Here is a 23753-nt window from a genome sequence, read left to right as displayed (position 1 = left end):
AACAAACATTTGTATTTGACTTTTTGGCTCTTATGAATAATGTTATTATGAACATTTTGTGTGGAACAAGTTTTTGTGTGGATATATATCTTCATTTCTTTTGGGTATATACCGAGGAATGGAATTGCTGGGTCATGTATTACTAGTACCTTTGTGTTTATCATTTTGAGGAAATACTAAATTGTTTTCCAAGTCAACTGTACCATATTACAATACTACAGCAATGCATGAGGGTTCCAATTCTCTACATCTTAGCTAATACTTATTCTACTCTTTTTAGATTTTTGCTATCCTAGTGAATGTGAATTAGTAACTCAATAGTTTTGTGGGATCTTTCATAGGGTGACTGGAGTTCAGCTTATCATTAATATCTTTTTTTTTTTTTTGAGACGGGTCAATCTCTGTCACCAGGCTGGAGTGCAGTGGCGTGACCTTGGCTCACTGCAACCTCTGAGTCCTTGGTTCAAGTGATTCTCCTGCCTCAGCCTCCTGAGTAGCTGGGATTACAGGCATGTGCCACCGAGCCCAGATAATTTTTGTGTTTTTGTATTTTTTTTTTTTAAGTATAGATGGAGTTTCACCATGTTGGCCAGGATGGTCTCAATCTCCTGACCTCGTGATCCACCCACCTCGGCCTCCCAAAGTGCTGGGATAACAGGCGTGAGCCACTGCACCCAGCCCATTAATATCTTCTAAGGTTCAGGCTTTTGGTATCAAATCTGAGAATACTTCCCTAATGATTAGTCATGTTGAACATTTTTTACTGTATCTATTGGCCATTTTGTATGTCTTCTTTTGAGAAATGTCTATACACATTCCTTGCCCATTTTTAAAATTGGGTTTTTTGTTTTCTTGTTATTGTTTGTTATTTTTATATTTTGGATATTAACCTTTTTTTTCCCTTCAACTTTTATTTTAAGTTCAGGGATACATGTGCAGGATGTGCAGGTTTGTTACATAGGTAAAGCATGTGCCATGGTGGTTTACCACACAGACCATCCTATAACCTAGATACTGAGCCCAGCATCCATTACCTATTCTTTCTCCCTGTTAGAAGTGAGAACATGTGGTATTTGGTTTTCTGTTCCTGCATTAGTTTGCTGAGGATAACAGCTTCCAGATACATCCACGTCCCTGCAAAGGACATGATCTTGTTCCTTTAAATGGCTGCATGGTATTCTATGGTGTATATGTACCACATTTTCTTTATCCTGTTTATCATTGATGGATATTTAGGTGGATTTCATGTCTTTGCTATTGTAAATAGTGCAGCAATGAACATACATGTTCATGTATCTTTATAATGGAATGATTTATATTCCTTTGGGTATATACCCAGTAATGGGATTGCTGGGTCAAATGGTATTTCTGCCTCTAGGTCTTCGAGGAATTGCCACACTGTCTTCCACAATGGTTGAACTAATTTATGCTCCCTCCAACAGTGTAAAAGTGCTCCTTTTTCTCCACAACTTTGCCAGCATCTGTTGTTTTTTGACTTTTAAATAATAGCCATTCTGACTGGTATGAGGTGGTATCTCATTGTGGTTTTGATTTGCATTTCTCTAATGATCAGTGATGTTGAGCTTTCTTTCATGTTTGTTGGCCACCTGTATGTCTTCTTTTGAGAAGTGTCTGTTCATGTCCTTCGCCCACTTTTTAATGGGATTGTTTTTTTTTTCTTGTAAATTTGTTTAAGTTCTGTGTAGGCTGTGGATATTGAGCTTTGTCAGATCGATAGATTGCAAAAATTTTCTCCCATTCTGTAGGCTGTCTCTCTGTAGCCTCTGATGATAGTTTCTTCTAACCTTTAATTAGATATATGACTTGCAAATATTTTCTCCCAATCCAGAGGGTGTCTCTTCACACTCACAGAACCATTTCTCAAAAAGATGATTCTTTCTGCCTTGAATTGTCTTTGTATCTTTATCAAAAATCAGTTGACAATAAATACAAAGATTTTTCTTATTAAGCTTATGCCTAAGTATTTTTTTTGCTATCATGACTTACATTTCATTTTCCAATTTTTTGTTTGTATATATAAAGGTTATTAATTGTTGTAATTATAGTTTTATAAGCTATTATCTTATAAAATTATTTTATTGCTTGCATAGTGTTTTCATCAATTATTTTGTGTTTTCCAGATATTTAATTATATCACACTATATCAAATATAGCATACATAATTTTCAAATTGATTTTTATCTCTTCCTTTCTAAGGCTCTACTTTCTTCCTCTTCTCTGATTGCATGGCTAATACCTCTAATAATATGGTAAATAGTAGTAAAGATAGTGGGCATTCTTGTCTATATTCTGAATTAATGGTACTGCCTCTCATATTTCCCCATTAAATTAAAAAAATATGCTGGCTGTCAGGCTGAGTATATAAAATGTTCTCTTAAGTTCTGAAAGTATCCATGAACTCATGATACATGTGTTTTTTAACATTAATGGGAATTGATTTTTTTAAAATGCCTATTGTGCATCTAAACAAATGATCACATATTCTCTTTGGCTCATTACTATGTATATTTGTTTTGTTGAGTCCATTTAAAATTCTATTTAACTTCTGACTATCTTGAGTATTCAGTTTACATTGGCATTAATTTGGAAAATCCCCTTCCAGATAATTTCATCTAAAATTGTACCTACATTTTGTAAACTTCCTATTTGTTTGTTGGCTTTTCCCCAGGCTTTTCTGACATTTTTTATTCTAAAGACTTATAATTAATATTATAGAACTTTCCAATAATGCATTGATTTTAAAGCAAAGATTGTATGCACACATGTGGCCATTGTTCATTTTCATAATGTATTTTTTTGGTAATCAGTTTGTTTGATTTTTTTATATCTCCATCTCTTCTCTGAAAGGGTTTTTAAGATGGCAAAATTTTTAAATTTACCTTTTTAAGAGAACATGTGAACATTATTTTCTAGTTTATATCATTCAATTTTTTATCCTAAAATGATTGTGAGTTATCACCGTTGATTTTCAGAAAATGAAATTCTTCAGTTTGTTTCCATTGAGGATAGTACAAATTCCAAGCTATGGCTCTAAGAAAATCCCCAAGAAGTTCCCAAACTATTTTGAATAATAAAACTAACTTGAAGCCATCAGTTCTCACTTTTCAAGTTCCGACTGAGTACTCTTGTTAAAATCTCAGAGGGCAGTATAGGGATACTGTAAGGTAGGAGGAGATACTTTATTCTTTCTTTCTTTTTTTTTTTTTTTTTTGAGACAGGGTCTTGCTCTGTTGCCCAGGCTGGAGTGCAGTGGCATGATCTTGGCTCACTGCAGCCTCAACCTCCCAGGCTTAAGTGATCCTCCTGCCTCAGCCTCTTAAGAAACTGGGACTACAAGTGTGTGCCACCATGCCTGGCTAATTTTTGTACTTTTTGTAGAGATGAGGTCTCACTGTGTCACCCAGGCTGGTCTCAAACTTCTGGGCTCAAGTGATCTGCCCACCTCGGCTTCCCAAAATGCTAGGATTACAGCCATGAGCCACTGTGCCCAGCTATATTCTATTTGTTTTCTTCCTGCTCCTATCTCTATCTCTAACTTTACTCCAGCGAGGGTTCTTCTCTCCTGGAAGTGTAGGTAGTTCTAATCTCTAGCTTGGTTTTAGTCCTCCTAACCTTATTATGACCTTTTAGATACATCAGCATTAACTATGTAGTGCCCTTTCCTCCAAAATCTGAGTTCCAGATCCATAGAGATCCTCTACCAAATTTCTAGGCTCTGATATTCCCAACATTAGAGTTTGTTCCCTCACCTTTAGAGTGGTCATTCTTGTCTACAGTTACTTTGTTTTGTTGCTTCAGGGTTCCCTAACACCTGTTTATGAATTCCTCGTGTTAAATTCATTCTGTTGCAATACCTGGTGTGAGTCCTTTTTTTCCTGCCTAATCCCTAATTAGTGCACATATGTTATTTACGGTATTTTAGCATAATGAAAATTGCTCTTCTCAGTTCCTTTTAACATTGCACAACATCAGCTCCTTGAATATTATTTTTGGAATATTTTTATATGCTGTTTATTTAAAACATTTTCTTCTGCCTGGTAACAATTTTAAATTTATTTTTAGCTACAAATATTTCAGGAAAACAGAAACAAATAGAAAACAGTATAATCAGCAGATTCAACAGATAATTACATTTTGCATATTTGCTTCAATTTCTCTTTTCAAAGACAGGAAATGTTACATATACAGCTAAATCCAATTCTGTACTTTTTCTATTCCTCAGTATTGAAAGTTAATCACTGTTCTGAAGATGGTGTTTGTAACACCAGTTATGCTTCACACTTCTGAGGTAGGAGGCTGGACATGACTCAGCAGGCAAGACTTAACTCTGGCAGTGGGGCTCAGACATCAGACCAAATTGAGGACTAGCTAAAACAGGGAAGAGTTGGAAGAACCTCTGCATAAGACATGCCCACCAGTGTGCCATATCAGTTTACCCTTGCCATGGCTACACCCAGAAGTTATCACCCCTTTCCATAGCAATGACCTGACAATCCAGAAGTTACGACCCTTTTTCTAGAAACTTCTGCATAATGCAGCTGTTAATTTGCATATAACTAAAAGTGGGTGTAAAATGACTGCAGAACTGCCTCTGAGGGGTTAACTCTGGGTACACTGCCTATGGGGTAGCCCTGCTCCACAAGCAGCAGTACCTCTGCTGCTACTGTACACTGCCACTTGAAGAAAATTTGCTGATGCTACTGGCTCATCCTTGAATTTCTCCCTGGGTGAAGTCAAGAACCCTCCCAGGGTAAGCCCCAATTATGGGGCTCACCTTCCCTGCATTACTTCTAGAATATATCTACATGTACTTATAGAAAAATATAAAATTTTATGTTTTTAAATTTTATATGTATCTTTTCTTCTGCATTTTGCCTAAGTTATTTGAATGTTTATTTCAGATTTCACCACATTGACAAACAGAAATTTAGCTTAATTGTTATATGGCATTTCCTCATAGAATGGACAAATAAACCTACAAGTACCTTAATGTGTTCTTTCTAGTGTGATGTAAAATAGGTCTATCCTTTGAATCATGTAAAGTTAACTGAAGAATGAATTGTGTATTATGGTTAATTCCAGCACTTTGTTGATCATTTTTATTATTAAGTTTTTAGCTGCTTGTGGGCTAAACATTTGTAATTTGCTGAAAGCTGTTTGCAAGGTGAGTACTGAGCACCTTCTCCAGGTCTGTTACTAGCACAACCACTCAATACCACAGCAGTATCATTTATGATTTCCAGCACCTAGACTTTAGTCTCACACAGCATTATTCACTAAAAGGAATGAGGATCTTTTGGAAGATAGCTCTTCCGTGTATTGGGCAGGAAAAATTTAGAAGGGATTTGTAATCTGTGTTGTTGTGAGAAAAATTGGTGATGCCTAAAAGGATGAAGGAGCCAGGTTAGGAGGCTCTCATGGCTAAGTTGTGACAGCCTGGTCATGTTTAATTTTGGCAAAATATCTACAGTTAGTTGAAACTGGTTGCATCTTTAGAGACTGTATATTTATTATTGGTGTGAATGTAGACTGGTGTAGTCATTGTGGAAAATAGTGTGGAGGTTCCTAAAGAAATTAAAAATAATACTACCGTAAGACACAGCAATCACTCTTCTGGGTAAGTACCCAAAGGAAATGAAGTTACTACCTTGTAAATATATCTGCACTTCCATGTTCTTTGTAGCATTATTTACAATAGCCAAGATATGGACACAACTGAAGTGTTCATCTGTGGATGAGCAGATAAAGATATGATGATATCTATCTATCTATCTATGAAGAATCTCCTTCTTTTTTGTGGCTGTCATTAATAAAGAAGGAGGTCCTGGCATTTGTCACAACATGATGAAGCTGGAGGACATTATGCTAAGTGAAATGTAATACACAAAAAGAAAAGTACTGTAAGATCTCTCTTGAATGTGTAACTAAAAAAGTCAAATACATAGAGAAAGAGAATAAAATGGTAACTATCAGGGATTGGGGAGATGCAGGGAGAGGGAGAGAAAATAGAGAGATATAGGTCAAAGGATCCAAAGTTGAAGATATGTAGGATGAATGAGTCTAGAGCTCTAACGTACAAGACAAGGATGATGGTTAATAATAATGTATTATATATAAGATTTTTGTGAAAATAGTAGATTTTAGGTGCTCTTGCCACACATACAAAAAGGATAACTATGTGAGATGATGGATATATGTTAATTTACTTCACTAGAGCAACCATTTCACTATGTACATGTATATCAAAACATCAGGTTGTATACAGAGATATACAATAAAAAAGTAAAAAAAGATTGTGTGTTTAAAATGATATTCAAAAGAGGACATTTAAACAAAAAGGAGTTAAAATAATAAAAAAGCCTCAACACAAAATGTTTTAAGGAAATTTAAAAAGTGGGGAAGTATTAATTTTCATGGGCATTTTGTTGAGTGACATCTCTGATGCTCAAGAACTGGAAAGTGAGGCTCAAAGCTGGAACAAAGAGGCTTTAAGTGCCCTACATTCATAAAACCCCTGAGTATTGCGACAAGACACCTCAGGCTTAGGATGAAAAGGCCAAACCAGCTCTTCTGCTTCTGACCAGTTAGGTGGCCACCCCTTCTCAGTCTATTAAAAAAGGCAGCAATGAAGCAGTGGAGGTGATTCATCTGAGTTGTGAGTAATAAGCCTTTAGCAGGTGCAGTGAATGAAAATGCAGTAAGGATGGGCCAACAGGTAAACAGATAGAGCAGGAGTGTTACTAACCACAAGTACAGTTCAGGGCCTTCATCAGTGCTTCCCCTACCAGCTACAGATATGGGTCCCCTTCATTCCACACTCTCTTGACCAAATATTCAAGGTCTCTTTCTTTGGGTTTACAAGTGTCCACAATGGAGCTGGGCATGTCCATAAGTGGTAATAGGAGGATATCAGGAAACTGTCAGGTGATATAGTTGAGCAGTATCCTATCTGGCAAACAGCAGAGGAACAGCTGTTTAAACCCTCTCTTGGTGCCACTTGGCACTAATCTGGTAAGGTTGCTAATCAGTTGCAAAGGACCTCGACTGGTCACATGGCTCAGTCCTGGCCAATCACTGTCCCTGTTCAGCCACAGTATTCTGTCTAAGGGATGAGAATGTGGCCTTGGACTTCATATCAACATGATGGGACTGAAGCCCTCTTTCCCTGAGGTTACTAGATGACATAAAGTAATCTAGGTATTTCCTGAAGTCATATACTGTTCTTCTCATGGTGCAGGAAGCTTTCCCTTATACAGTAGAAGATGAGACCAATACTGAGAAACAATGCCAAGGGATGAATCTCATCTTCTCCACCCGCTGACACATACACACATGCGTGCACACACGCACACGAAACCTGATCCACCCTGTTTCACAGTTCTACCAGCCAGCAAATGTCTGTAGTTGGTTAAGCTAGTTAAAGCTAGGCTTCAATTCTGGGTACCTGAAGAAGCCTGAGGAATACACAGCATCTTTAGATGAAAGCTTATTAATAGCAGCCAGGTTGGAATCTGTTTCTGGGGCATGGCTGGAGTCCTAGTTATTTTGGGGAACTGACTGAAAAGATTTTCACTTGTTTTATGTGTGGGGGGGTGGGTGCCAATGGCACAGCTAGCATATTTTTAGAGAATATAAATTTTGCCTTATAGTTTGCCTAGATAGAAAACCATTTATTACAGGGAGAATAAGAAAAGTAAATCTCAGAGTTAAGCCTTAAAATTTTGTTTCAACTTTGGTAATAGTTTTCTTTTCTTACCTTTTTTCTTGGAGATGGAGTCTTGCTCTGTCGCTAGGCTGGAGTGCAGTGGCACAATCTCAGCTCATTGCAACCTCTGCCTCCTGGGTTCAAGTGATTCTCCTGCCTCAGCCTCCCAAGTAGCTGGGACTACAGGGGCACACCACCACGCCCAGCTAATTTTTTGTATTTTTAGTAGAGAGGGGGTTTCACCATGTTGGCCAGGATGGTCTCGATCTCTTGACCTTGTGATCCACCCAAAGTGCTAGGATTGCAGGCTTGAGCCATCGTGCCTGGCCTTCTTTGGTAATAGTTTTCAAAAGAATCTCTTGCTTCTTGTTTACATCTGAGAGATGGTTTATGAATTGTATAATTCACATCTGCTTCAAGGTAGGTTGGTAATATTTCAGTAGGCACATTATTGTAGTTGATCAAATTCTATGGATAAGAATGTATTTATTAATAAACAGAAACTCATCAGAATGAGCTCTGAGCATTCTTTTTTGCAAGACAATTTAGGGCAATGTTGTGTTGGCTTCTATGGTGATAATCACATTTACAGAAGTATTTGGGTCAAATATAAACTACTGCCCATGTTACATTCTTGGGAAGTGATCAGCTTCTGAGGAAAGACAGAGTGGCTGGTGTTGTGGAACATGTGGAATATGCATGAGAGATCCAATGGGGAAATGCTTCCAAATGAGGACTCTGGAATCAGATTACCTGAATTTGATTTCTAGCTCCACCACCACTTAATAATGTCGCTTTGAGCAAGCCATATAACCGTCTCTATCGTAATTTCTTCATCTGTAAAATGGGTAGATCACCCAATAAAGTAATGCCTTGTAGGGTTGTTTTTGAGGTTAAATAAGATTGTCTATACGAAGTGCTTAAGAAAATGCCTGGCACTTAAAAAATTCTCAGTAAATGTTAGCTGCTGCTTCTTTTTCCTTCTCCTTTTCATCGTCATCCTCCTCCTTCCTCTATAATTGTTTATAGTAACTGAATGCAGTAATTCTATCAGTTTGTGTCCCAGTAGGAAAGAGATGAGGTATTTAACTAGGTTTTTAAAAGAGAATGTTCTTTACATAAATTTTTATTTGGAGTCATTTTAGATTTGCAGAAAAGTTGCAAAGATAGTAGAGTGAGTTTTCATATGCCAGTCACTCATTTTCAGTTTCTGCTAATTATTGTAGTGCATTTATCAATAATAAACCAACATTGGCACATCACTGTGGCAAGCAGAATTCTAAGATGGCCCTTAAGAGTCAAGGCCCTTGATCTATGCACACCTTCTACTAGTTATTCCATCAAATGATCCTGTGGCTGTTGCTGTGAAGGTATTTTGGAGAAGTAATTAAGGTCCCAATCAGTTGACCTTAAGACAGAGAAATTATTAGAGTGGACCTGACCCAATCCTATGAGCCCTTTAAATTTTGGTCAAGAGGTGAGAGTCAGGGAAGTCAGGGAGATGCAAAGCCTGAGAGGGTTTTGACAAGAGTGACATTCTCATGCTAACTTTGAAGATGAGGGTGCCACTGGCAAGACTCAGAGCAGCCTCTAGCTGCTAAGAGAGGCCGTGCTGAGAGCCAACCAGGAAATGGGGAGCTCATGCCTGCAATAGCAAAAAAATGAATATGGGGAGCAACTCAGATGAGCTTGGCAACGTTTTCTTCTTCAGAGCCTCCAGAAAGGAGCACAGCCTGGTTGATACCCTAATTTCAGCTTCGTAAGACACAGAACAGAGAACTCCATCATGCTGTGCCCAGACATCTGATGAGCTAATAAATGCACACAGCTATGCAGGTGTGAGCTAACAAATTTGTTGTAATTTGTTATGCAGTAATAAAAAACTAGTAAAATCACTATTAGCTAAACTCCAGACTTTACTTAAATTTTACCATTTTAAAAAATCAATATTCTTTTTCTGTTGTAAGATACAGTATGGGGTATAACTATGCATTTAGTTGTCATGTCTTAGTTTCTTCTGATCCCGGAATCAATGACAATTTCTCATGCTTTCCTTGTTTTTCATGACCTTGGCAGTTGTGAGGGGTACTGGGCAGGTATTTTGTATTTTGGGCTTGTCTGATTTATTTTCTCATGATTAGAGAAGTGTCATGGGTTTTTGGAAAGGATATCACAGAGGTGAAATGTCTTTTCATTTTATCATATGAAGGGTTCCCCGGTATCTACATGACATCACCGGGGTGTTAACCTTGATCACTTGGTTAAGGTAGAGTTTGCCAGGTTTTTCCAATATAAAGTTTCTATTTTTTCCTTTCCATACTATATATTATTTGAAAGCAAGTCATGAAGTCCAGCCCACCTTCTTAGGGGAGGGTTTAAGCTCCACTTCCTGAAAGGGAGAATACCTGCATTATTTGGTATTTTTCTGTAAGGAAAAGTTCAGGAGTATGTAAAAAAATTAATAATCAACTTTGTTAAGATATAATTTATGTAAAATAAAATGTACCCATTAAAGGCTAGGATTTGATGAGTTTTGACAAATGAATACAGGAATGAAAACACCACAGTGACTAAGATACAGAACACCATCCTCCAAGTTCACTTCTTCTGCTTCCCAGGGAACCTCCCATGCAGCCTCGGCCCAGCAACCTCTAGTCTGCTTTTCATCGCTACAGAGCAGATTTGCCATTTCCAGGTTTGTGTGTTTTTTGTTTTTTAATAGAGACAGCAGTTATTCTGTCACCCAGCTTGAAGCTCAGTGGTGTGATCATAGCTCACTGTAACCTCAAACTCTTAGGTTCAAGCAAACCTCCTGCCTCAGCCTCCCGAAGTGCTAGGATTACAGTCACATGCCATCATACCTAGCCAGTTTTCAGGCTTTATACAAAGGGAATGATATAGTATGTAGCTCTTTGTGTTTGACATCTTTTGCTCAGTGATATGTTTTTGACATTCATCCATGTTTTGTGGATGTCAGTAGATTGTTACTTTCTATTGACAAGCAGTATGCCATTATATGGAAAAGCATATTTTGTTTATTCATCGATGGGCATTTATGTTGTTGCCAGTGTTTGGCTATGATGAATAACTACTATGAAAATTTGTGGGCATAAGTTTTGTGTGGGCACATGTTTTCATTTCTTTTGGGTAGATACAGTGAAATTGCTGGGTCATATGATAAGTGTAAGCTTCGATTTATAAGAAACTGCCAAAGTGTTCTCCAAAGAGGTTCTATCATTTTATATTACTATTAGCAATGCACAAGCAGTCCAGCAGCTCTGTGTCCTCTCTAATATTTAGTATGATCAGCCTTCTTTGTTATAGCCATTCTACTTGCTATAATTTAAATAGCATCTCATCATGGTTTTAATTTTTGCATTTCTTTTATGACTAATTATGTGGAGAATCTTTTCTTATGCTTATTGGCCATATGCATATCTGTTCAAATCTTTGCCCATTTTAAAACTACTTTGCTGATTTTCCTATTGACTTGTAATTTTTTTTTAATGTATTCTAAATACAAGGCCTGTGTGAGATCCATAGATTGCATCTTTTTTTTTTTTTTTTTTTTTTTTTTTTTTGAGACGGAGTCTTTCTCTGTCCCCCAGGCTGGAGTGCAGTGGCGCGATCTCGGCTCACTGCAAGCTCCGCCTCCCGGGTTCACGCCATTCTCCTGCCTCAGCCTCCCGAGTAGCTGGGACTACAGGCGCCCGCCAACACGCCCGGCTAATTTTTTGTATTTTTAGTAGAGACGGGGTTTCACCGTGTTAGCCAGGATGGTCTCGATCTCCTGACCTCGCGATCCGCCCGCCTCGGCCTCCCAAAGTGCTGGGATTACAGGCTTGAGCCACCGCGCCCGGCCAGATTGCATCTTGGTAATGTTTTTGAAGAGCGGTTTTAAATTTCCATGAAGTTTAATTCTTTAACTTTTTATTTTATGTTTTCTGCTTTTCTCTGTCTTAAGAAATATTTGCCAATTTTAATTTTGCTAAGACTTTTATCCTTTTTTTCTAGAGGTTTTATAGTTTTAACTTTCATATTCAGGCCTATGAGTTATTTTGAGTTAATTTTTGTGGGTAAGTGTTGGTATTAACTGTTTTCTATACAGATATTCAATTGTTTTACGGTCATTTGTTGAAAAGACTCCTTATTCTAATGAATTAATTACCTTGGACACTTTGTGACATGTAAATATACAGGCTATATCTGAATTATTCGTTTTTCTACTAATCCATGTCTATCATTATCTCGATACCACACTATCCCTGATAATAGTCCTTGTCCTGAAATTTAATTTGTCTGATATGAATGTAACTACTCAAGATTTCGTATGTTAGTGTTGGCATGGTATTTTCTTTTTGCATGTTTAATTTTATCTTAAAGGTGCCATTACATTTAAAGTGAATTTTCACATAGACATTATATATTTGGATGCTATAGTCACATCGTGAAGATAGGATAGATCCCCCCCACCCACCTAAAATTGGTTGAGTGTTGTGGCTCTTGACGCTACACATGCACCAGAAGGGTATGAAGATACTTATTACTCATGTAATGAGGCTTTCTGGGGAGAGCAGAGAAGATTCCCAAGCAGGCTCGAGAGAGTCAGGAGGGTCAACTGGCTTTGGCTTTTATTGTGGTTAGGGGCTAGGGCTGGGGCTGGGGTGAGGGTTTCTATAATGGTCAGGGATTGCTTGGTTTGAACTTCCTGCAGGCACCAAGGCAGGAGCCTCAGGGCTTTCTTCCCAAGCACATGCGGATCAGAGGGAGAGAGAGAAGGTGGGGTTTGATGCTGTCAGCAGTCAACCATCAAAAGTGGAGCCTGACTCCATTCCATTGGATCTTGCTTTGTAATGCAGTCTGACAGTTTCTGTCTTTCAAACAGAGTGTCCAACAATATTTACGGTAATTATCATTGAGCTTGGGCTTGAATTTACCATATTGCCATTTATTTTTTGCTTGTCTCATCTGTTCATTGCTCCCCTCTTCTTCTTTTCCTGACTTCTTTCTGACTATTTTAGTATTCTATTTCATCTCCACTCTTGGCCTACTCATGGCTGCTTTACAGGTTACAATATTCATATTTAACTTATTAAGGGTTACCTTCAAACAATATTATTCAACTTAATTTTTAATGTGAAAACCTTACTGCAGTGCACTTCCATTTCACCCTCTCATCCTTTGTGCTATGGTAGTCATTGATTTTATTTCTACATTTTTTATAGCCCCTGTAATACCTTTATATTCCTTTTGCTTCAATTAGTCACTCATATTTTAAAATTGAGCAAAATATCTTTTATATTTACCCACATATTACCATTTGGTCATTCTTCATTCTTTTGAAGTTTCTATTTTGTACCATTTTCCTACTGCCTAAAGAAGTCTTGGGGGAGGCCAGGCATGGTGGCTCACACCTGTAATCCCAGCACTTTGGGAAGCTGACCTGGGTGGATCAGAAAGTCAGGAGTTCAAGACCAGTCTGGCCAAGATGGTGAAACCCCGTCTCTACTAAAAATACAAAAAACAAAAACAAAAACAAAACAAAACAAACAAACAAACAAACAAACAAAAAAACAAATTAGCTGGCTGCAGTGGCAAGTGCCTGTAATCCCAGCTACTTGGGGGGCTGAGGTAGGAGAATCGCTTGAACCCAAGCAGCAGAGGTTTCAGTGAGCTGAGATCACGCCACTAAACTCCAGCCTGGGCGACAGAGTGAGACTGTGTCTCAAAAAAACAAAAAAGTCTTGGGGGAATTCCAACAACTTTTTCACTAGAAGTATAGAGGTGACCTGACCCCTCAGCATAGATATGGTGGACCCACAGGGACATACAGTTGGAATTATATTATTTTACCTTTTTTGAGACTCTGAATTTCTGAATAGAAAGATGTAATAGAAAGCAAGCATGATTTTTAAACCTGTGCTGTTCAATAGGGTAGCCACCAGCCATATGTGGCTACATTCATTTAAATTAATTAAAATTTGAAAATTTAGTTTTTATATTAGTTATCTATTGGCGCATTTAAAATACCCCAAAATATAGCAGCTAAAAATGATAAACATTTCTGATCTCACATTTCCTGGGGGTCAAGAATCTCCAAGAGCTTAGGTGGGTGCCTACGGCTCCAGGTCTCTCAGGAGTTTGTAGTCAAGCTGTCCCCAGGTCTGCTGTCATCTCTAGGCTCACCTGGAGCTGCAGAATCTGCCTCCAAGCTCACTCATACAGCTGTTGTCTTCCTGTCTCAAATGTACCATCAATTTTTTTTAAGTATTAAAAGTTTAGTTTTTTGTGGTGCTCTCATTTACTTATCCGATGAAGAAGTATATACCCTGCTAAAAGGTTTCTTAAAGGAAGGAATTGACAAATAGAATGCTGGAAGGAACGTTAGAACACATCTATTCAATTCCTTCATTTAAACCATGAGAAACAGAAGCCCAAAGTAATTAGCAATACAAAAGGAAAACTTTACAACTATAGCAATACTACCTCATATGCAAATTTTTAATATTTGATTAGCATAACCACCATAAATTCCATTATATATATAATTATGTATATGTATAATTTTTTTAAAATTATTTTTCACTTGTCATCATAAGATGCTTTGTAGGAGCTTGTCTCATAAAAGAGACATCATTATGAAAATGTATCCTAGATCAGATGTGTTTTGTGGTAACCTGCTTCTGGTATAGTATTAGAGAGATAGCCTGGGCTCATTCATGAATCCCAAGCCTGACCAACAACTCATCTGTAAACCCTCTCTCTGGAGAAGATTATTTTAGTGAACAAGGTCCACAACATCACATTAATTTTACGGAACTTTGGAGAGTTTTCATTTCAGAGATTGATATTTTCTGACTTTGTCTTGAGGTCAGTAGTCCCCTGGAGATTAACTAGGGACCATAATCTGCTTTAAACCAAATCAGGGAAGCCTGCTTGTCATGACAGTAACAGAGCTGAATAACAATAGGAGAAAGTGGGAAGTTAGAACCAGGGAAAGGGATGAGCTTTGATTTCGTAGGAAGAACTATTCTTTTCCTACCCGCAAATATCTGGTCCATACATCAAAAACATGCAAATAGAGAAACTCATGTTGGTATTGTGGGACTTGTGAATAAACAAAATCTATTTTATAAATATGATATTCTAATTTTGAGATGCATTTGCTACTTCAGTGATCATTAAAAGTAAAAAACTAAACATAACAAATTATAATATTAAAATCAGTTTTTAAAAACCAGCTATAAATGGTTTATATTTCCAAAATATCATTTGAGTATTTGTTAGACTGTGTAAGGTGGCAGTGACTCTTCCTAAGACAATGTATTTCATCCCAGATGCTTATTTGCTTTCTTGAAGACTCTGCCATTGAGTCTTTTCATGTTCCCAATACTTTTAGGAGCTGGAAGTTTCAGAGCTATTGCCAGAGAGCTGAGCTCTAGCTGCCCCAAAGTTCTGATCTCTCTCTCTCTCCAAATATAATACAATATAATATAATATAATAAATATAAAATAAAATAAAATAAAATAAAATAAATTCATCCTTTGACAGGGCACACAGCTAGGTGATACCAGAACTTGGAAACCGAAGCCTGGTCTCATGACTCCCAGTGGGGTTGTCTCCCCACCCCAACCGCACAGAGTTGTCCCCTGAGAGTATTACCCACATAGGTCTGAAGAAATCCAATCCTGGGTCAATTCACTGAGTATATCTATGGAGAATATAATATATATTTAGAATGACAAAAGTGCTTTCTTTGTCTACCACCATTGTGGAAAGGGTTTCTGGGTTGGAAGAAGATTTTAGTTTTAATCATATTTTTCCAACACATTCCACAATTATGAAGAGCGTGCTGATATATATCTATATGATGTGTGCACATATATACACACATATCAAGTATATTTTTTATATATACACACATATCTAGGATATATCTATCTATGTATCTATCTACACATATCAAGTTCTGAGATACATATATCTGATATATATATATATATAATCTCAGAACTTGTGTGTGTGTGTATGTATGTGTGTGTGTATATATATATATGCATATATATGTGTATATATGTATATATGAATCCTAGATATGTAATAAGTCACTCTAAGAATGACAACTTGGAGGGGAAGGTACAAAAAGCTCCAAGTTCCCTGTGAGCCTGTTCAGTCTTGATGAGGTCCCAGTGCACTCCTGCACCCGGATTCCCTCAGAGTACTGAGGTCCAAGCCTCTTAATAAAATTTTATCTAAGGGTCTCTCCATTCCACAATGCATCAAATGCTGGTAAGAAAACAAAGCCTCCTCTCTTCAATGTCACAATTACCAAGCATATTTTCCTTAAGCATCTCATGACAGGGTTCTGCTGGAACAAAACACCCTCTTCATAATTGTGGAATGTGTTGGAAAAATATAATTAAAACTAAAATCTTCTTCCAACCCAGAAACCCTCTCGACAATGCTAGTAGAGAAAGAAAGCGCTTTCCTTATTCAATAAGCATTGAACCAGAATGTTATCACGGGCAATCTGCTAAGAGATGGCCAAGTCAGGAAAAAAACTCACCCTTTTATATAGACAAGCAGATCCGATCCATTCCATAGATGTTCTCAAAATAAACAATAACTACTCAAGTAAGAGGACTTGACAGGCCCATTTATACACTTGATCTTAGCCAAAAGGCCGAGAAGCGATGACAGGCCCATTTATCACACATAATCCATCCCAGGTTCACCTGGTAATTCGGGTAACCATCTGTGTTAGTTAATTGGTTTTATACATAGGAAAAACAAACTTCTCCTATCTTGAGAAATGGAGGTAGTTTTGCAGCTTGGAGCCAGGTGCCTTCTGATGTTAAGCTCTACCCTCCTCCAGAAGCTGGGAGAGAGGGCAGCTATCTCTCCTGATGTTTACATTTCAAAGAGATGGTTCCCAGGTCCTTGAGAAAGATATTTCTTGGTCATAAAGTTGACAAAGACATATTTAGTCTTCAAATGAATTAATATACACTTCAAAGGAGGAGGAAATATTTAGAATTATAAACTTTCTAAAGTAAATACTCTGATAAAAATGAGGAGAGGAGAATCTCTTCCCTTATCTTTAATAGGGAGAATTAAGACTCTTAATTTTAATTTGTATTTGTCTTTACAAAGGTTAAGTTAAATTGGGGTTTTCATTTCACGTTAGGCCTATTAACCACAATCTGGTTATCACAACTACCATATCTCACTCATAAATGTATGTAAAACAATGTGGTCAGTAATATACTTTCAATTCTCTTTTTCTTTGAACTCATTGCATTGTTTTCTTTATCACGATTTATTATCTTAAACTAGTATTACCAGATGTTTGGAAATAGTAGTTGCCGAAACCACTTACTAGAATTACAGTGTATAGAAAATAGCGAATCTTTGTAGACAGTAGTAATGCACTATAATTAGAGGGCACTCTGCTTTGTTTAGTGTGAGTCAACTTATTCCAATAGCAGTGTTTATATCAGACTCTGTTCTTTGAGAGTTGACAGCTTATTAATGCAAAGAGCCATGCCTAGATGGATAGGTAAAATAAATCAGACTTAGAGCCAGTGAACTCTTTTAAAATTTAGATTTTATTGATATTTTTAAATAGGTGATACATTTGCATGATTCAAAATATAAAAGGTGAAAAGGGTTTACGCAGTGCACACTCTCTCTGCCACCAGCGTCACCAAGGCACTCAGTTACCCTGCCCTGGACCACATGGTGTTGTTCCTTATATATTCCTTCAGAGATATGTTATATGTGTACACACAAATACATGTGCACAGTTTTTTTTGCCTTTTTAACAAAAATGGTATCACACCATATAAACAAATCTCCTCTTTCTTTTTTTTAATTTTTTTATTTTTGACCAATTCATTCTTCAGTACTGATAAAAATAATAGTAATACTAGTGTTCGGGGTGGAGCCAAGATGGCTGAATAGGAACAGCTGCGGTCTACAGCTCCCAGTGTGAGCGACGCAGAAGATGGGTGATTTCTGCATTTCCATCTGAGTTACTGGGTTCATCTCACTAGGGAGTGCCAAACAGTGGGTGCAGGACAGTCGGAACAGAGGCCTCAGAAGTAACACCACACTTCTATATCTGATCTCTGACAAACCTGACAAAAACAAGCAATGGGGAAAGGATTCCCTATTTAATAAATGGTGCTGGGAAAACTGGCTAGCCATATGTAGAAAGCTGAAACTGGATCCCTTCCTTACACCTTATACAAAAATTAATTCAAGATGGATTAAAGACTTACATGTTAGGCCTAAAACCATAAAAACTCTAGAAGAAAACCTAGGCAATACCATTCAGGACATAGGCATGGGCAAGGACTTCATGTCTAAAACACCAAAAGCAATGGCAACAAAAGCCAAAATTGACAAATGGGATCTAATTAAACTAAAGAGCTTCTGCACAGCAAAAGAAACTACCATCAGAGTGAACAGGCAACCTACAAAATGGGAGAAAATTTTCGCAACCTACTCATCTGACAAAGGGCTAATATCCAGAATCTACAATGAACTCAAACAAATTTACAAGAAAAAAACAAACAACCCCATCAAAAAGTGGGTGAAGGACATGAACAGACACTTCTCAAAAGAAGACATTTATGCAGCCAAAAAACACATGAAAAAATGCTCATCATCACTGGCCATCAGAGAAATGCAAATCAAAACCACAGTGAAGATACCATGTCACACCAGTTAGAATGGCGATCATTAAAAAGTCAGGAAACAACAGGTGCTGGAGAGGATGTGGAGAAATAGGAACACTTTTACACTGTTGGTGGGACTGTAAACTAGTTCAACCATTGTGGAAGTCAGAGTGGCGGTTCCTCAGGGATCTAGAACTAGAAATACCATTTGACCCAGCCATCCCATCTGAGAATATACCCAAAGGACTATAAATCATGCTGCTGTAAAGACACATGCACACGTATGTTTATTGTGGCACTATTCACAATAGCAAAGACTTGGAACCAACCCAAATGTCCAACAACGATAGACTGGATTGAGAAAATGTGGCACATATACACCATGGAATACTATGCAGCCATAAAAAATGATGAGTTCATGTCCTTTGTAGGGACATGGATGAAACTGGAAACCATCATTCTCAGTAAACTATTGCAAGGACAAAAAACCAAACACCACATGTTCTCACTCATAGGTGGGAATTGAACAATGAGAACACATGGACACAGGAAGGGGAACATCACACTCCGGGGACTGTTGTGGGGTGGGGGGAGGGGGGAGGGACAGCATTAGGAGATATACCTAATGCTAAATGACGAGTTAATGGATGCAGCAAACCAACATGGCACATGGATACATATGTATGTAACAAACCTGCACATTGTGCACATGTACCCTAAAACCTAAAGTATAATAATAAAATAAAACAAAAACAAACAAACATATAAGGAAGGACTAATACCAATTCTTCTCATACTTCCAAAGAAACTGAAGTGGAGGAAATACTTTCAAACTCATTTTAGGAGGCCAGGATATGGAAATACTGAAGCCACACAAGACCACTACAAGAAAAAAAAATTATAGATGAATATCCTTGATGAGCATAGATGCAAAAATCCTCAAAAATTACTAGCAGACTGAATTCAATAGCACATGTAGTTGATCAATTGACATAATGAAATAGGATTTATCACAGGGATGCAAGGATGGTTTAATACATGAAAATCCGTAAATATCATACATTTTATTATCAGAATAAAGGACAATGATATGATTATCTTGAGAGATGCAGAAAAAGCGTTTGAATAAATTCAACGTGCTTTCATGATAAAATTTCTCAATAAATTAGGTACAGAAGGACTGTATCTTAACATAATAAAAGCCATCTATGACCAACCCACAGCTAAAATCATATACAATTATGAATATTTAAAACTTTTCCTTTAAGAATAAGACAAAAATGCCCACTCTTTTATTCAGTTTGGTACTAGAATTCTTAGTCAGAGCAATTATGCAATAGAAAAATGTAAAAGCCTTCAAAATCAGAAAGAAACAACTTAAATAGTCTCCGTTTGCAAGTGACATGATCTTATATATAGAAAACCCTAAGGATTCCACAAAAAATCTGTTAGAACTAATGACTTCAGTATAGTTGCAGAACACAAAATCAACATACAAAATATTAGTAGTGCTTCTATGTACTTACAAGCAACCACCTGAAAAAGAAATCGAGGAAACAATTTCATTTGCAATAGTTCAAAATATACTTAGGAATGAATTTAACCAAGGAAGTGAAAGGCCTGTATGCTGAAAATTATAAGACATTGATAAAAATTGAAGTAGACAGAAAGCATTGGAAGGTTGTACCATTTTCATGGATTGGAAGAATTAATATTGTTTAAATATTCATACTTCCCAAATTTATCTATGGTTTCAATTCAATCCCTATCAAGATTTCTTTAAAAAATTCCTAAAATACGTATAGAACCACAAAAAACCTAGAATAGTCAAGCAATTTTGAACAAAGAGAACAAAGCAGGAGGCATCACACTACTTAACTTCAAAATATCTTAAGAATCAATATTAATCAAAATGGCATGGTACTGGCATAAAAACAGGCACATAAACAAGTAGAAGAGAGTACAGTCCAGAAACAGACCCAGATATTTATGGCCAAATAGTTTTTAACAAAGGGCCAAGAACATTTAATGGGAAAAGGATGGTCTCTTTAATAAATGGTTTTAAGAAACCACATACACATGCAGAAGAATGAAATTAGAACCATATCTTACACCATATAAAAAATCAATTCCAAATAGATAACAGATAAGACTTAAAACTGTAAAACAACTAGTAGAAAACATAGGGGAAAAGTTTCATGATATTGGTTTGGGCAATAATTTTTTGGTTACGAAATTAAAGGCAACAAAAGCAAAATTAGACAAATGAGACCATATCGATTTAAAAAGCTTCTTCACAAATGGGAGAAAATATCTGTGAAGCAGACATCTCAAAATGGATTAATATACAAAATAGATAAGGAACTGAAACAACTGAATAACAATAAAACAAATACCCCAATTAAAAATAGGCCAATAATCTGAATAGACACTTGTCAATAGAAAACATGCAATATCAATAATCATTTGAGAAATGACAACAAAACCACAATGAGATATCACCTCACTCCTGTTAGAATGGCTTTTTGTCAAAAACACAAATGATAACAACTGTTGACAAGAACATTGCAGAAAAAGACTTGTTTTACTCTGTTGGCTGGATTATAAATTAGTACAGACATTATGGAAAACATCATAAAGATTCTTTAGAAAATTAAATATAGTACTACCATATGATTTAGTAATTCCAGTTTTGAGTATGTTTCCAAAGGAAATGAAAGCAGTTATGTTGGAAAGACATCTTTGTTCCCATGTTCATTGCAGCATTATTCACAATAATCAAAATATGGAATCAACCCATCTATGTAATAATGAATGACTGGATGAGGAAAATGTGTTATATACATGCACAGTAGAATACTTACTATTCAGCCTTTAAAAGGAAGGAAACCCTGTCATTTATGACACCATGGTAAACCTGGAGAACATTATGTTGAGTGAAATAAGCCCTGCAGAGAAAGACAAATATTGCATGATCTCTCTTATATGTGGAATCTAGAAAAGTTGAACTCATATAATTAAAGAGTAAAATTGTGGTTACCATGAGCTGGGGTGTGAGGGGAATTGAGGAGATGTCGGTCGAAGGATACAAATTTCAGTTAAACAAGAGAAATAAGTTCAGAAGGTCTATTTTACAACACGGTGACTATAGTTAATGCATTTTACTGTTGAAAATTGCTAAGAGAATAGACTTGCAGTGTTCTTACCACAAAAAATTATGTGAGGTAATGTATATATAAATTAGCTCTACTGACTCATTCCACTATGTATACATATTTCAAAACAACATGTTTTACAACATAAATGTATACAGTTTTTATTAATTAAAAATACATTTAAAAACAACATTTAATGAAGAAGATTTTTTCACCTAAAGATATGTGTTTCGGACAATTCTGTTTTTCATTTTTTGAGTCAACTTTATGGAGGCATAATTAATTAAAATAAAATTTAAGTGTGTAGATCAATGATTTAAGACTGTTTTCCAACGTGGGTTGCACCTTTTGTATTTCCATCAGCAGTGTGTGAGAGTTCCAGTTGCTTCAAATGTTTTTCAAAACTTGCAATGGCTCAGTATTTTAAGTTTTAATTTTGGCCATCATAGTTGGTACAAAGTGGTATTCCATGGGGAGGAGATTTGAAAACACTTAAATTTTGCATTTCTTATGAAACTTTTAATTTAGTCATTTATTTTATATCAGCAGGGACTCATATTCTGTTTTATTCAATAGATTTTAATTCATTATTTAAAAAATCAAAACAAAAAATTTGGCTTTCCCTTCAGTGTCTCTTGCAGATGGCTACAATGCAGGTGTAACTGGTTTTCTGGTGGGCCTAGAATATACGTAAATATTTCAATTCTTCTAACAAAACATCAACTATGCCCTCTACTCATAAGACTCTAATGCATCTGAGCCTTTGTCTTAACATGTTCATTATTGTAAAGTCCCTTCTTTTAAACCTGGAAAAATTAATAATAGTTGAAAGATATGGTCTAAAGTGATTCTAACAATCTGTTCTTCAAAACTATCCACTCTACCATTTTCAGCTTCATTGAATCATTAGAAATTAATCCTCACCTGTTGGACAGAATTTGAGCTTTATAATTCCTTACAATTTATCATTTTAAATTACACTTCAAAATCACAGGTCCTGGCCCAAACTTCTGACCTCTTCTTATTTCTCATAAACTCAATACCATCCTTATTTGACCTCAGTAAGTATTGTAATGCACATCTGTTCTTCAAGACTACCACAGCCTTCTTTGCTTTCTTTCCTCGGCTCCGTTCACTGAACAGATTGTTCATGTTATACACCCTCTGGCTAGTCTGTCAATTCCCCTGACAACTTGACCAAGTCTCATAGTTATGTGGTGAAACATTTGTTTCCTCGCCTTAATCTTGGACTGCTGAATCTTGCTGAAGAAAACTTCAACCTTGTTCAAATTCTCTACAACTTACGTTTTCTGAAAGCAGGAGGGATTCAGTACTGACTGGGAAGAATCTATGGGAGTAAATATGGAACCCTAAGAAAAGCTACTTTCTGGAAAATAAAAATGATCAATTCCTGATCTTTACACATGTTGATCTACTTCAAGGTCAATTCTAGATTCTTCTTTCTTCTAACTGTATCCTTTCTCCCTAGGATCTTATCTTTGCTTTTAGCTACAGTTACTATACTTATCCCAGTAACTCTAAAGTATTTATATTGAATATCACAAATTTAGAGCTTCAGATCATATTCTGTTTTTGAGATTAGGCTAATATCTTCAAGTGCCTGCCAGGCAAATCCATTTGAATCTTAAAAGTACCTCAAATTCAACAAGTACAAATTTAAATCCATGATCTTTTTTTTTTTTTTTCTGTCAAAAACAACAACATTGGCCAGGTGCGGTGGCTCATGCCTGTAATCCTAGCAGTTTGGGAGGCCGAGAAGGACAGATCATGAGGTCAACAGATTGAGATCATCCTGGCCAACATGGCGAAACCCTGTCTCTACTGAAAATACAGAAATTAGCTGGGCGTGGTGGCATGCACCTGGAGTCCCAGCTACTCAGGAGGCTGAGGCAGGAGAATCGCTTGAACCCGGGAGATGGAGGTTGCAAATTAGCCGAGATCACACCATTGCACTCCAGCCTGGTGACAGAGCGAGACTCTGTCTCAAACAACAACAACAACAACAGCAGCAACAACAACATCAACAACAACATTCTCTTCCATGCAAGCAATTGGCCAGGTCAGAAACTTAGATGTCTTTCTGCAACTATTACTTTCTAAATAATTTCCCCAGGCTGTTTCTTTCTCTCCATTTCCACTCCCAATACTCTAATGGTTTCCTAATTTAT

The sequence above is a fragment of the Nomascus leucogenys genome, chromosome 4, assembly GCF_006542625.1.
Source record: "Nomascus leucogenys isolate Asia chromosome 4, Asia_NLE_v1, whole genome shotgun sequence".
Taxonomy (NCBI): Eukaryota; Metazoa; Chordata; class Mammalia; order Primates; family Hylobatidae; genus Nomascus; species Nomascus leucogenys.
This window is presented reverse-complemented; position numbering follows the sequence as displayed.